The 13,295-nt window shown below is 32.2% G+C and overlaps 1 long non-coding RNA gene across 2 annotated transcripts; it reads right to left on the bottom strand.

Moving 5' to 3' along the window:
* Positions 1-2,570: 2,570 nt before the first annotated feature.
* LOC120283715 lies at positions 2,571-11,217 on the bottom strand. Of its 2 annotated transcripts, XR_005543328.1 has the most exons (5): positions 10,977-11,217; positions 10,637-10,893; positions 6,949-7,019; positions 2,770-2,969; positions 2,571-2,685 (listed from the first exon to the last, which is right to left on the bottom strand). It is a non-coding gene; the product is annotated as an uncharacterized LOC120283715 (long non-coding RNA). The 2 variants fall into 2 exon arrangements; XR_005543329.1 differs by lacking the exon at positions 6,949-7,019.
* Positions 11,218-13,295: the final 2,078 nt, after the last annotated feature.

The raw sequence follows: 13,295 nt of genomic DNA, 5'->3' as shown, positions 1-13,295 counted from the left end.
CTGACGACATATCGCCGTCGCATGTCGTCAGATCTCGCTTCCATCGCAAAGGTAGTTATTGCAACCAACCTCCGCAAAAACTAGTTTTTGAGACAATAAAAAGCTGTCGCAAAAAATTTAAAATATAATTAATAATGCGATGTAATTAAAGGCGACGTAAATATTTTTGCAACGCCAAATATTTGTCGCTAATTAGTGTTATTTGCATGATGACATATTGATCGTCACAAAAAGATATTATTTGCAACAAAGAGTACGCCGTCAAGAAAAGGTATTATTTGCAACAAAGATTAAGCCGTCGCGAAAAAGTATTGTCGTGGTAACAACTTATTATTTGCGACTAACTTTTGTGTTGTCGCAAATAAGTGTTATTTATGACCAATCGTGTTGATCGCAAATGAATATTTTCTCGTGTCCATCCAAATAAAACTTTTTGTGACCAAGTCGTCGCAAATGCTATATGGAAAAATGGATAGCATGCACCTAATTAATTCAAAATCCTATATTATAATATAATTTAAATTATATAACAACAAGCATATACACAACAAGCTCATTTTACCACAATATTGACTCAATTTAACATATGAACCTAATAATAGGTTAATATCGATTCATGTCTAACAAAATTAAGTATTATAAGATTTTACAAAACAATGACATAATAAAAGTTCAAAACATAAAACTAAATAAGTGTGAAGAATTAAGTGTTATAGACTTTTACAAAACATTAACTCAATAAAAGTTTGAAAAAAATGAAATCCAATAAGAATTGGAAACATCTCAAAAACATTTAAATCTTCAATCATCATCATCATCATCATCGTCATTTTCACACTCTCTTCATTTTCATTGTCATCATCATCTTTTTCGGAATCTTCCTCCAAGCTATTCTCTATTGCCATCTTTTTCATTAACATTTCCATGATGAACATCTCTTACATTTTCTTGAGAATTAGCTATGACATCCCTAAGATCATTACCACCTCCCTACACATAAACATAATACATGCAAACATTTTAAAATTCAATAGTACACTATTAAAAATGAAAAATTTTGCATTAAAAGCCTAAGATGCATATAGGTTTTGGTATGAGTATTAAATAATATTAGTGATGAGATAATTAACTATAGGAGTTTGTATATACTATAAACATAATAGTATTAAAGGAAAAATGAATAAGATAACATAAGTGGAAAGAGAATGTGAGATAATAAATTAAAAATAACATATAAATAATACATTACATTAACAACAATCTAAAAAAATCATATAAAGACAATAATTAAAAAAACATTAAATTATATTATTATACCTGTGTAGCTAATTGTATATTAGATAATCCCAAACTTTGCAACACCGCTTGAACCATAACGGGTACTTGTTGTTGCAATTTATCAATTGTAGACTCCATTTGCTTGAAACGGTCCTCCCATTCTTTTTCCTTCATCTTTTGAATTTCTTTTGCATCTTTTTGCTACATGTTTGAGAAGGAACTACTACCATACACATCTTTCCCTTGAATACACATACCTAATCCAAGAACACGACCATGACTAGGCTCTCCTGTAACATTGTGATATATTTCCCATTCATTCACTATTGAACCTTCAGACGCTAGGCAGCTTGACCTAATATTATCCATTTGATCCCGACATTGAAAAATATAATTATAAACACTCATTACAATATTAAGACTTAAACGATACATTTATACCCATAGATCTTTTGCTTTCTCAAGAGCTCCAACTCTCTCCATCCTTTTTAGTGTGGAATTTTTAAAGCAATCAATTGGGCCTAGCTCCACTCCTGCCTCTTTAACCTAAGGTAATAAAAATGATCAATTTGAAAGGCATAAAAATATGTATCCATTAGAAAATATTAAATAGTTAAACACAAATATTAGTTACCATATCACTCCTATGCTTTGGCCATTGAAACTCCGCCAGTAGTATGAATGATTTGAGATTGTGATCGATTAATTTTATTCTTATCACTTTTTGTGTCGCATACATACCAACAATATTAGAATTTTACTTACTCTTAATAGAATTAAAAACCTAAGACAATTTATATATATATATATATATAAAAATATTAAACCCGCCAATTATCTCCCATCCATTTGTCTACCATTTCTTTCCACACATTAGAAGGAATGAAAGAAGGTGGGTGTTTGTACCCATCTTCTCAGCTTTTCATGCTTCTCAAAAATTGGTTTCCTTTATACGCAACATCCAATCGTAGTATTGACATTTAATCGAATTCTCAAATGCTTTTTTTCACTTCTTCTTCTAGTTCATTATGTGAGAACCCCACGGCCAAATATCGAGCAAAAAAGAGTATCTAGCTCGATTTCGGATATTCGTAATAAGATGTCCATGGACTCGCTAATTTTTGATGGAAGAGAACATGTATTTCACTAATGGCTTTTTGGTGTTATAATCTCACGTATATTTGTGAAAAACATAATTCAAGTACATTAAGATGTCTAAATCATAGAAGTTACAAAACTATGACAAGATATTTTGTAAACCATAGAAAATAATTTAGGCCATAAAAAGATTAAATCAACAATTTATTCATGAGTAGTTACAAGATGGTATATTTTACCTGTTGTCATATATCTCAACTTCAATTCCTTCTCCTGACTTGACACCTTTAGCCTTTCCTCTCACATTAACTTTTCAACAAAGTCATCCATGAATTTAAAAATATTTAGAGTTCAATAGATAAAGTATATAAATTAAAAATATTATTTCATTACCTTTTCTATGTCTTTTATTTGGAGGTGCTGAAGAAGAACATATTTCATTTGAAGCTCGAGTAGATGATGGCAATGAACAGTCAAGATTAATTTCAACATTTTCATCATCAACTTGGTTTGGCGTTTGATTATTTTGTGTTTCTGAATTTGAATAATTTCTAACTCGTGCTTTTCCTTTCCTTGCCATCTTCAATATAATCCTATAAAAAAGAAAACAAATATTAATTCTTGATACAAACATGAAAATAAAAGGGAAAAAAGAGAGAATAACATAAATGATAATTCAGAAATTATACTAATTAATGCTAACATAACAAGATCAAGATCAAAGTAATAAATACAAAATAGGTAAAATGACTCACCAAAATGAAAAATGTTAAAAGGTATATAATAAATATGTGAAAAGCTTCAATTACTCCACTATCATATCTTCAACTCCATGCTTATTCCAATCTATATCTTCAAAATCATCTTTTTGAATGTGATTCACATACATCAGTAAGCAACATATTCTTCTTGATATGGCTCTTCTTCATTTTCCTGAATTTCATAAAGATTTCTTGGTTTTTATCTCGCGCAAGAGCTCCATGTAAGATCTTTCAATCCTTTAATATAGTAAACCTCGAGTCACTTGAGACGCCTAAAACAAATGGTTCATGTATGTAGTTTTCGTGCCGTGTCGACACTAACAATCCCATAACGCATCTTTTCTATAACCAATACCTTCCGAGAAGTATCATACCACGCTACATCTAAATAATGTAACTTTGTTCCTCCTATATAACGAAGTTCAATTATATCCAATATTATTCCATAATATGACAACTCCTTCATTTTCTTCTCGCCTTTAACCATAACGCCACAATTTTGAGTGTTTTCATCTCGGTCTCTGTGGAAACGAAACCCATTGATATTGTAGCCCTGGATAGCAAATTACTCTTCGTTCAGACCCCTGCAAAGCAAGCATATTTATATCTATTCCTTCATCATTTTCATTATATGCATCACCAATCATGTAGTATATTGTACATTAAAAATTTTAATGAATTTTCGATCTATGGAATTAGGGAACAAATATTACAAGAAAATAATTAACTTACTCGCTTTGTGAAACCGGGAAGAGAATTCACATTTGTGAATGTTATCAATATTTCTAACTCCTTTTTTCGGGAGAGGATGTTCTTATGTTCACTATAAAAATCATACAAAAATTTTCAAAATTAATTTGATTAATAACATATTATAAATATGCATACAAAAATGAAGTTACATTACCTAATAAATGATTGAACATCTTCACAATTTTGGAGGATGTAGAAAAATAGCCGCACTTTAGTAAAATCATTACTCAACTCTTGCATATTTGCCTTCCAAAGGTTGCCCAAACATACAAAAATTTGGAAGGATGAGGTATTTCTAGATAGTGAATCGCCGTCATAATTTTAGACTACGGACGATTAAACTTTGTTTCAATACCATGCAAAGTGTCGAGACAAAATGTCAAACATTCCTCCAGCTATATATCCTTCATGAATGGATCCCTCAGTCGTGATTTGTTACGAACATACCCCTTTACTTTTGTGCATATATCTAACAAAAAGCACTAGTTATAAATCTAAATTAATTTGATTTATGCAAGTCATGAGAAGTTTTGTGGGCATATATATCTTTCAACGGAATACATCCATCGTGATTCACAGTGGCCACCAACTTTTAGCCTCCCAAGCTAAGTGAATTGGAAGATGTGCCATTATATCAAAAATGAAGGTGGAAATCCAACTTACAAAAGTGTTAATGCAATTTCCACTTGTTGCCGATCCAAATCTTCCGCTTTTTAAAATTTTAGAGCACAAAACTTTAAAAATATGCTTAATTACGCTAAGGCATCGAGAAACAACACGTAGGTAATAAATCCCGCATTTCGAGCTAATGGAAGTAATCTCTCCAAGAACACATGACAATCATGTGATCTCATTCCAAAAATACCATCTTTCACATTTACACATCTTGATAAATTTTGTCGGTAACCATCAGAAACTTGATTTGTTGCAACCATCGACGCTGAAGGCTCTTTTCTCATCGTTCGATAGCATATAGCTAAGCCTCGGGTAATACCATCTTGCCATTAATCCTTTTTGGATGTAATACGTCATGCGATACCCATCTCTTGTAAGTCTAACTGAAGTCTTCAATGTATCCTTTTGTTTACCATCAATATTCATAAGTGTACCAATAATGTTGTCGAAAAATGTTTTTCTTAATATGCATCACATCCAAATTATGCCACAACTTTTGCTTATGCCAATAGGGTAGAGTAAAGAATACTATCGTTTTTTCTCAATTATGCTCGATTCTTGCCGAGGAAGCTTTTGCCTCTCTCTCGCTTTCCCAAACACTATTTGCTTCGTAGACGACGGGAGTTGATCAGGACATCATCGCCATTTAACCGATCGGTGGAGCCTCTTCCCTCTTTTACCATCAAATCAGAGGTTTGTTCACGCCATTTATGATTTATCGGTAAAAATCGTGATGACCCATGTAACAAGTTTTGGAACCATTTCTTAATTGATAATAGACATGTATTGGAACAAGGACATGATAGCTTTCCTTGAGTACTCAACTAGAAACATAACCATACAGAAAGTCATTTATGAGTCCACGGTAGTGCCGCTTTCATTTGAAAATTTGCTTTCATTGAAGCATCATATGTATCACCCCATGCTCCCACAAATCCTTCAATTCATCAATCATTGGCCTCATATAAACATCATCAATCTCGTCAGGCCCTTTAGGCCACGGGTATTAGATCAAAAGTTACAAATGAAAATGACTCTTTCATGCACATCCATGGTGGAAGACTATATGGAAACAAAATTATTGGCCAAATGCTACTATGAAAATAGTCATGTTTCCAAAAGGATTGAATCCATCACGTAGCTAAACCAAAGCCTTACATTTTCGAGGCTCCAAAAGCAAATTCATTATAAATATTATCAAAACTTCTCCAAGAATCGCATCTGGCCGGATGGACGAAGGACCCCATCATTTATCGCGCTTTCACTATGCCATCTCGTATCTTTTAGTGCATGAAGACATAAAAATTCTTTGTAAATCTTGGTGTAATTGGAAAAATACCTTAATACTTTATTAGCAATTCTTTTTCTTTGGGTTGCACCACCTTTATCTCGGTTTTCCATCTTGAAAGGCCTACAAAAGCTCGACACCTGGATTGCATCGAATGTTCGCTTGTAGTGAGATAGTCTGGTCATTCGGCATGCATCAATTTTCTCATAATGTAGACCAAGATCACTTACCATTTTCTTTGCTTCATAGTTTGAATTTCGCATTGTTTTACACATGGGAAATGCATCCTTAAACAAGGTTAGCAACATGTCAAATGAATTATTGCTCCAAGAATTCATGCACTTGATATGCATTAATTTCACCACAAAAGACAAGATGGAATACTTATCACAACCAGGAAATAATGGTTGTTTAGCATCATCTAATAATTTGAAAAATTTTTGTGCATCTTCATTGGGCTCTTGAGGTTCATTACTACTTTGTTCAATGCCATCTGCCACATGGGGATAAACATCATGTATCATATCAATCATATCATCAACCTTTTCCATTTCCATTTCACGTAATTCCTCATCACAAGGTACTCTATCACTATCTTCATCCCCGCTATCTTCTTCACCATGTAAATACCAAAAAGTATAACTCCGCATGATTCCTCTGTATAATAAATGGATGTGTACTTCTTCTTTAGTTAATCGATATCTATTGCAACAGTCCACACAAGGACAATTAATTTTCATGTCTTCATCTTTCACATGATGAAATGCATACTCAAGAAAATTTTCCACCCCATTATAATATTCTATACATGATCTGGTAGAAAGACTCATCCAAGACTTATCAATAGGCATTTTGATTTCTACAAAATTCAAAAACATTAAAAAAAACTTTTAGCATATGATTAACATATAACATATTTAGTTGGTTCAATTTTTATGCATTGAAAATAATAATAATATAAAGAAATACATTTACAAATTAGACTAATATGGAAGTCTAAACAAATTTGTTACTAGTATACTAGCATCATATGGAAGTCTAAACAATGAATTCATAGTGTTTGTTTCAATTAAAAATGACATAAAACAAACTAACCTTATAAATGATAAATCCCTACAAGTTCCAATCAAGTGAAGTGCTTAAGAATTAACAATTGTGATGTGTCCCTGCAACAAAGAAACAAATATGGATATTCAAACCAATTGTTATGTGAAAGCTAGTGTTAAAGACAAAATAATAACTAAAACACTACAATTCGAGATATTATACTTAGTTGCTAATTCATTGAAGGGATTATGTTTTTATTCTCACTGTGCATGGAATGGATATTCTCCAAAAATGACTTATAATCATCAATTGCCTATAAAAATAGGAAACCATTGATATATATTTAAAATATATATATATATATATATTTAAAATAGGAAACCATCAGATTATTGTAGACCAAAACCAGCAGTAGTTATAATAGTTCGGACGAAATGAGTGAAGAGTGCTGCCTCAAATCAAGTCTACACTCCATTGATTCTATCTCACTCTAATTCATCATCCTTTCTATTCATCCATCCCATGACTACAGTGCCCACTACTTACTACACTTGCTATCATTAAACCATTAGATGCTAATGACGTTACTATCGAAATGAAAAACAATTTTCCATGGATATTTAACCTAACTATAAACATTTTACATGAAGTAATTAATAAATTATTTTTTTTATCACCAAACTATTCATGTATTCCTATATGAATCACTAAATTATTAAAAAAAATTAATTTGGCCACACAAATCTAGAATTATGATTAATTGGGTTATTAGTGCTCACTACGGTAATAGTATATTGGTGTGGGATGCTACATCACAAACATTTTGTCATGTTAGTGATGTCACGTCCCTGCTAGATTCTTTTTTTTTTGCTGATGTGCTAAAATATGTTTACATTAGAACTTTTCTCTTTTTGTTAAACATGGTAAAATGTGTGTGCCAAGCAACTTCTCTGTGTTGATTTGACAGAATGTATTTGGCGTGGTATGTTATATTAACTTACCGTTAATAATATAAATACCAGTGAGTCAATTGATCATAATTTTTAAGTTAAGTGATCAAATTAAATTTTTTGATAATTTGATGGGTTATACAAAAGTACATGAATAGTTGGATTACTAAGAAGATAATTTACCGTAATTATTAATATAAAATTGTTTTTTTAATATATACATATAATCTTCTCTTTTCGGGAACCATGTTTCGCTTGCCTCTTATTTTTATTTGAAAGATATATCATGATAATATTTGAAATTCCAACATCTAATTATTATACTTATATAATTACTTAAAAAAAGGGAAAAAAAAAACAATTTTGTCCCATTTTATAAGATATTAATCATTATTCTTCGAATCTTCTGGATATTTGTCGGTCCTTTTTCTTGTTACTTCAAAACCCACATGTAAATATTATCATCCTTTCTATTCATCCATCCCGTGACTACAGTGCCCACTACTTACTACACTTGCTATCATTAAACTCTACACTAACAACACACCACACATGCATGAATTCGGATGAGTATGCTTTTCACTTTGAACCTAACTAGTTGAAATGAGGTGGCACACAACAAGTATCAAAACAAGGGAGGTGGTGTAGCCCATGGGATAAGGAAAGCCATGTCCTGTATGAGGCAACGAGCCCACGAGTTTGGAGCCCCCAGATGGCATGAGACCATTGTCCACGTACGGTCCCATTAACCCACTTGGTGTAAAAATTTCCTGTTGGGCCGTCACGCAAAGCACCCGTTGCCACCCTAGCACTAGGCCCAACCCTTAACAAATAGAAAAAGTCATTTTATCACACACTCACAATATAAATATATATATAGAAGGGGACAAATATAGTTAAAATATGGTGGCAGTGGAGGGGAGTGAAACACAAAAGCAAATTAGTGAATGGTTTAGGTAAAGACGACGCTTTGAAATGGAAAGAATTTTTCTTTTTTATAAAAAAAACGAAGGAATTTCTACAATTTTTTATTCTCCAAACACACCCATGAGCTGATGGAAATCGGTATATTTTCTAAGATCAACATTCAAAACACAATTACCTCACTTGAAGAAACACCACAGGCTCTGGCATAAAAAACCAGTTTTGAGGCAGTCATTGACATCATATCGGCATTTACACAAGCACTTCAAAACAACTGCTTCATAATGAAACTATGACACTATATAATGTATTTGCATCCAAAGTAAAAAGGTGAACAAGAGATTCCAGTAACTGACCAACTAGAAACTCGGGCACAAGGCACACATCGGGGTTTGACAACAAAAAGGCAACCATTAAACCCATCTCGGCATTTACACAGCCATTATAACAAACAGATTCATACTGCAACTAATCCAGAGACTAAAAACATATATTTGCATCAAAATGACACTGAATTCATACTGCCATTTACATAGGTGTCATACAAAATTCATCCTGGCATTTAAGCAAGCGTTACAAAAACTAAAAGATGTGAACAAGAAATTTCAGTCACTTTTGAAGCTGCAAATCATTCATTGAACTCATATAGGCATTTACACAAGCACCATGACTAACTATCTCATTGCAAAAGCATGACTTCAATCCAGACACTAAAACCATTACTATCCTTCCTCCCCTCCTCCACCACTAGTTTACATTTCCTCTCTTACTGATCACAAGCCTTCATCACTAGCATGCATTATATATTCCATACAACCAAATGCAACTAATCTAGTCAAACTATTCAATGCAACTATTGAACAATCCAACAATCCATTGTCCCTTACCTAGATTTCCAAAAGTAATAGAAGGACCAATACATACTTATTCATTGTGTAATTTGGTTTGGAGAATAAAAAGTCAGTTAAACTAGTCCAAAGGACTAATGAAAAGAGAACAAAAAGAAATCTAGGGACTAATAGTTGATTAACCATAAAAAAATAGTTAAAGCTAAGCAGCAGGGGTCAAGTTGTGTGTGCATAATATAAACACGGTTCCTATCAGATAATATAAACATGTCCAAGATGGCAAGATCATCACTAGCATGACAACAAGCACACTGGAATCCATAAAACCAGAAAAGGAAGGCAAGTTTTTTGACAAAGTAATATAAATGATAAAGATGCAGGAAAAAGAACTCTTAATATAAGTGATAACATCACAGTACTTCAAATAATGCAATAAAATCTATTCACGTTTCTAACTAAAATCACTATGCCATTTATGATAGGACGAACAAAGCGATAAAGAGAAACAGGATTATTGTTCGGTTGTAACTAGTGAACTAGTGAGTGCTTTTTCATTGAAAGTATCATTAGATTATGATTTCTCTGTATGTTTGTAGCCATTTTACTGATCACCATGCATTCTCTCTTGGAAACCAAAGTACATATATATATATATACAAGACACAGTGAAAGAGATAAGAACATATTAAATATTAACTATCCAGCATCATGCAAGACTATTTAAACAAAACTTTTAACCATTTTTTGCAGCTATTGAAGGATTGGGGTTATCTGCAATCTGAAAAATTAAAAATAATTGTAACAGTAACTAAAGCATTTGTCATTATTAGGTGACCATTAATAAGACTGTTTAAAGGCTATCTTATGTCTAAATTGCATGCACATTGCATGCCCATAGTGACTCTACACTATCAGGAGAGGTGAAATGGGGGTGTTGAAAAAATAGCAAACAACTAGAAAACTTCGGAAACAAACACCAACGGATTGAAAGCTAGGGTTTGAGAGAATTCATACAAGATGCAATCCACTGGCCACGTCTGGATAGCTTCGAGAATCTTCTCCTCTGGATCACCCCACTACGAGGCCACTCGAGCTTGCCCGTAAACAGCTTCAATGGCGAACGTTTTCCTTGCAGACAACGCACACTTCAAGCATCCAACGCACTTCACTTCATCGACGAACACTGCTCGCTCCTTACTCTACGATCCAAACCACAAAGAGTATAACGGCTGGCCGGTGAACCCTCGGAACTCCAGCAGCTTCGATTGCTCCTGCAGTACAATCAAAGCTTTGAAAATTGAAACCCTAATCACTATACTGCATTTGATCGAACAGGTGGTGTGCACGGATTGACCTGATCGTAAGGGGAGTGAGAGATGGGCAGCAAAGAGCTTTAAGGCGGCGGCGTTGAAGACAAGGCGAGAAGACGATGAGGAGATGAACTTTTAGTGTGAGAAGACGATGAGAAGAATGAGACGATTAATTAGGTTTTCGGATGAGAAAGTTGGTGGTGGTGAGTGGGTGGAGATGGAGAAGAAGGGTTTTCATTGTTAGGGTTTTTTTTATTTTTTATTTTTTAATGGGTTATATTCTGATCGGACCTCTCACAAGGAAAGTGAGACTTTCAAGTTGAATTTTTTATATAATAATGAAAATTGTGGCTTCGATTGTTCCTTGTTGAATTTTTTTCCTTGGAACTTGTGGCTTTCAAGCTACATCAAATTAAATATCTTGTACATAAAGTGAGTGTTAAGTTAATCATAAAACATGAAATTAATTAATACTTTACTTGAAAACTTTTGGTACATATATATAACAGTCATCAACAGTCATCAAATATGTTTTTTTTATTCATTATTATTAAATTAAACTTGTAATTTATAATCCAAGGATTCATGACACATAACAAAACAAATTATAATCAAGGCCTTTAAATTTTCTAAGGAAGATGAAGCATTGCATGCACACCAATGAAACTTAACCTTATATTTGTCCATCTAAGAAAAAAAAATTATGAACTCTAATTAAATAAAATAATAATTATATTGATATGACTCACAATTATTTGAGGTTTAATTAGTGTGTGCTATAAATGTGTGTGTGTGCGCATGTATATATTAACTTCAGGAAGGGTTCTATCTTGTGATGAATAGTTAAAAGGAGAGCAAGAGCTTAGGCAATAAGCTTGTCTCCATTTAGAGGCTTGGAAGGAATAAAGAGAAGAAGGCTTAAATGGAGATGCAAAGCAATGTACAGTGACTGACTTTAAAGTAGATATGAATTGAGAAATTTAGAGTGCTTTATCAAATCATGAAAGCAAGTGTCTCAAAGTTATAATTAAATATTTTTTACTCATTATTTCATGAAAGCAAGGGTTTAAAGTTTCAAGACAAAGCATAATTGAAAACTATGCAATTGCAATCCGGTTCCCAAAGTTATAATTTCATCTTAAAGTTGTCTGATTATGAAAAAATATGAAAAAAAATATTTTGAAAATGTTTTTTTGGAAATTTGGTTTTTTTTTCTGGGACTAGAAATTTGCTTTTATTTTTGTTGGTAAATATTTATTTAAAAAAATAATTTTTTTGGGAAATGTTTATTTTAAAAAATAAAATAATTTTGGTTTTTTCTGGAAGTAGAAATTTGGTGTTTTTTTGGGAAATGTACAAAGAAATAAAAGAAGAATTTATGTGGAATGTAGTGTGTTAAGCGGTTTTTTACAAAAAAATTATATAATATTAAAAATTTTAAAACTTTTTAAATTTTTTTGTCAACTTAGGTAGCATAAATTTTGGTATGCACATGACACGTACAATGGCAAGGGGGTAAAAATGGACTGTTAGGATTTTATAATGAGGGACCATTAATTAGGTTTTTTTATAAAAACCCTAATTAATGGCTATTTTATTAAAGTGAGTGTCATAGTTATCATAGTTGTGTGTGCTCTTTTAATGGATTTTTTTATAAAAACCTAATTAATGGCTTTTTTTATTAAAAGTGAGTGTCATAGTTATCAAGAGTTGACTTTTTTTAATTAATTAATTAATTACATTTTAACACATGCTGATTAATGACTTAAAAAAATTAATCATATATATTACTAATCATGCAAAAAGATTTGGATGTATTGGAAGTAAACTAAAAATATTAAGAAAAATAAAAAGAATACATTATTTTTTTATAATTTTTATCACATGGACAAATAGAATATTAGGTTTGAATTCCATGATTAATATACAAGTAACATAGTAATCATTTGCTCATCATATAGTTTTTTTGCAACGATGGTATTTGGTTGTCGTAAAAAGGCCGTAGTTTTAACAACGAGTATCTATGTTGGTCACAAAAAACTTATAGTTTTCGCGACGCCAGCATTTGGTTGTTGCAAAAGCCCATAGTTTTAGCAACGACTTTATATGATGGTCGCAAAAGCTTATAGTGTTCACAAGAATTTATAGTTTTTGCGACGACAACATTTGGTTGTCGCAAACGCTTATAGTTTTTGCAATGACAACATTTGGTTGTCGCAAAAGCTTATAGTTTTTGTGACGACAACATTTGGTTGTCTCAAAAGCTTATAGTTTTTGCGATAAATATTTGTGTTGGTCGCAAATAGTAATAGTTTTTTTGCAATGGATGTATGTGTTGGTCGCAAAAAGTTTATAGTTGTTAC

This window comes from Dioscorea cayenensis, chromosome 19, assembly GCF_009730915.1.
Source record: "Dioscorea cayenensis subsp. rotundata cultivar TDr96_F1 chromosome 19, TDr96_F1_v2_PseudoChromosome.rev07_lg8_w22 25.fasta, whole genome shotgun sequence".
Classification (NCBI taxonomy): Eukaryota; Viridiplantae; Streptophyta; class Magnoliopsida; order Dioscoreales; family Dioscoreaceae; genus Dioscorea; species Dioscorea cayenensis.
Note: the sequence above shows the minus strand (reverse complement) of the source record. Positions and strands in the feature narration are given on the sequence as shown.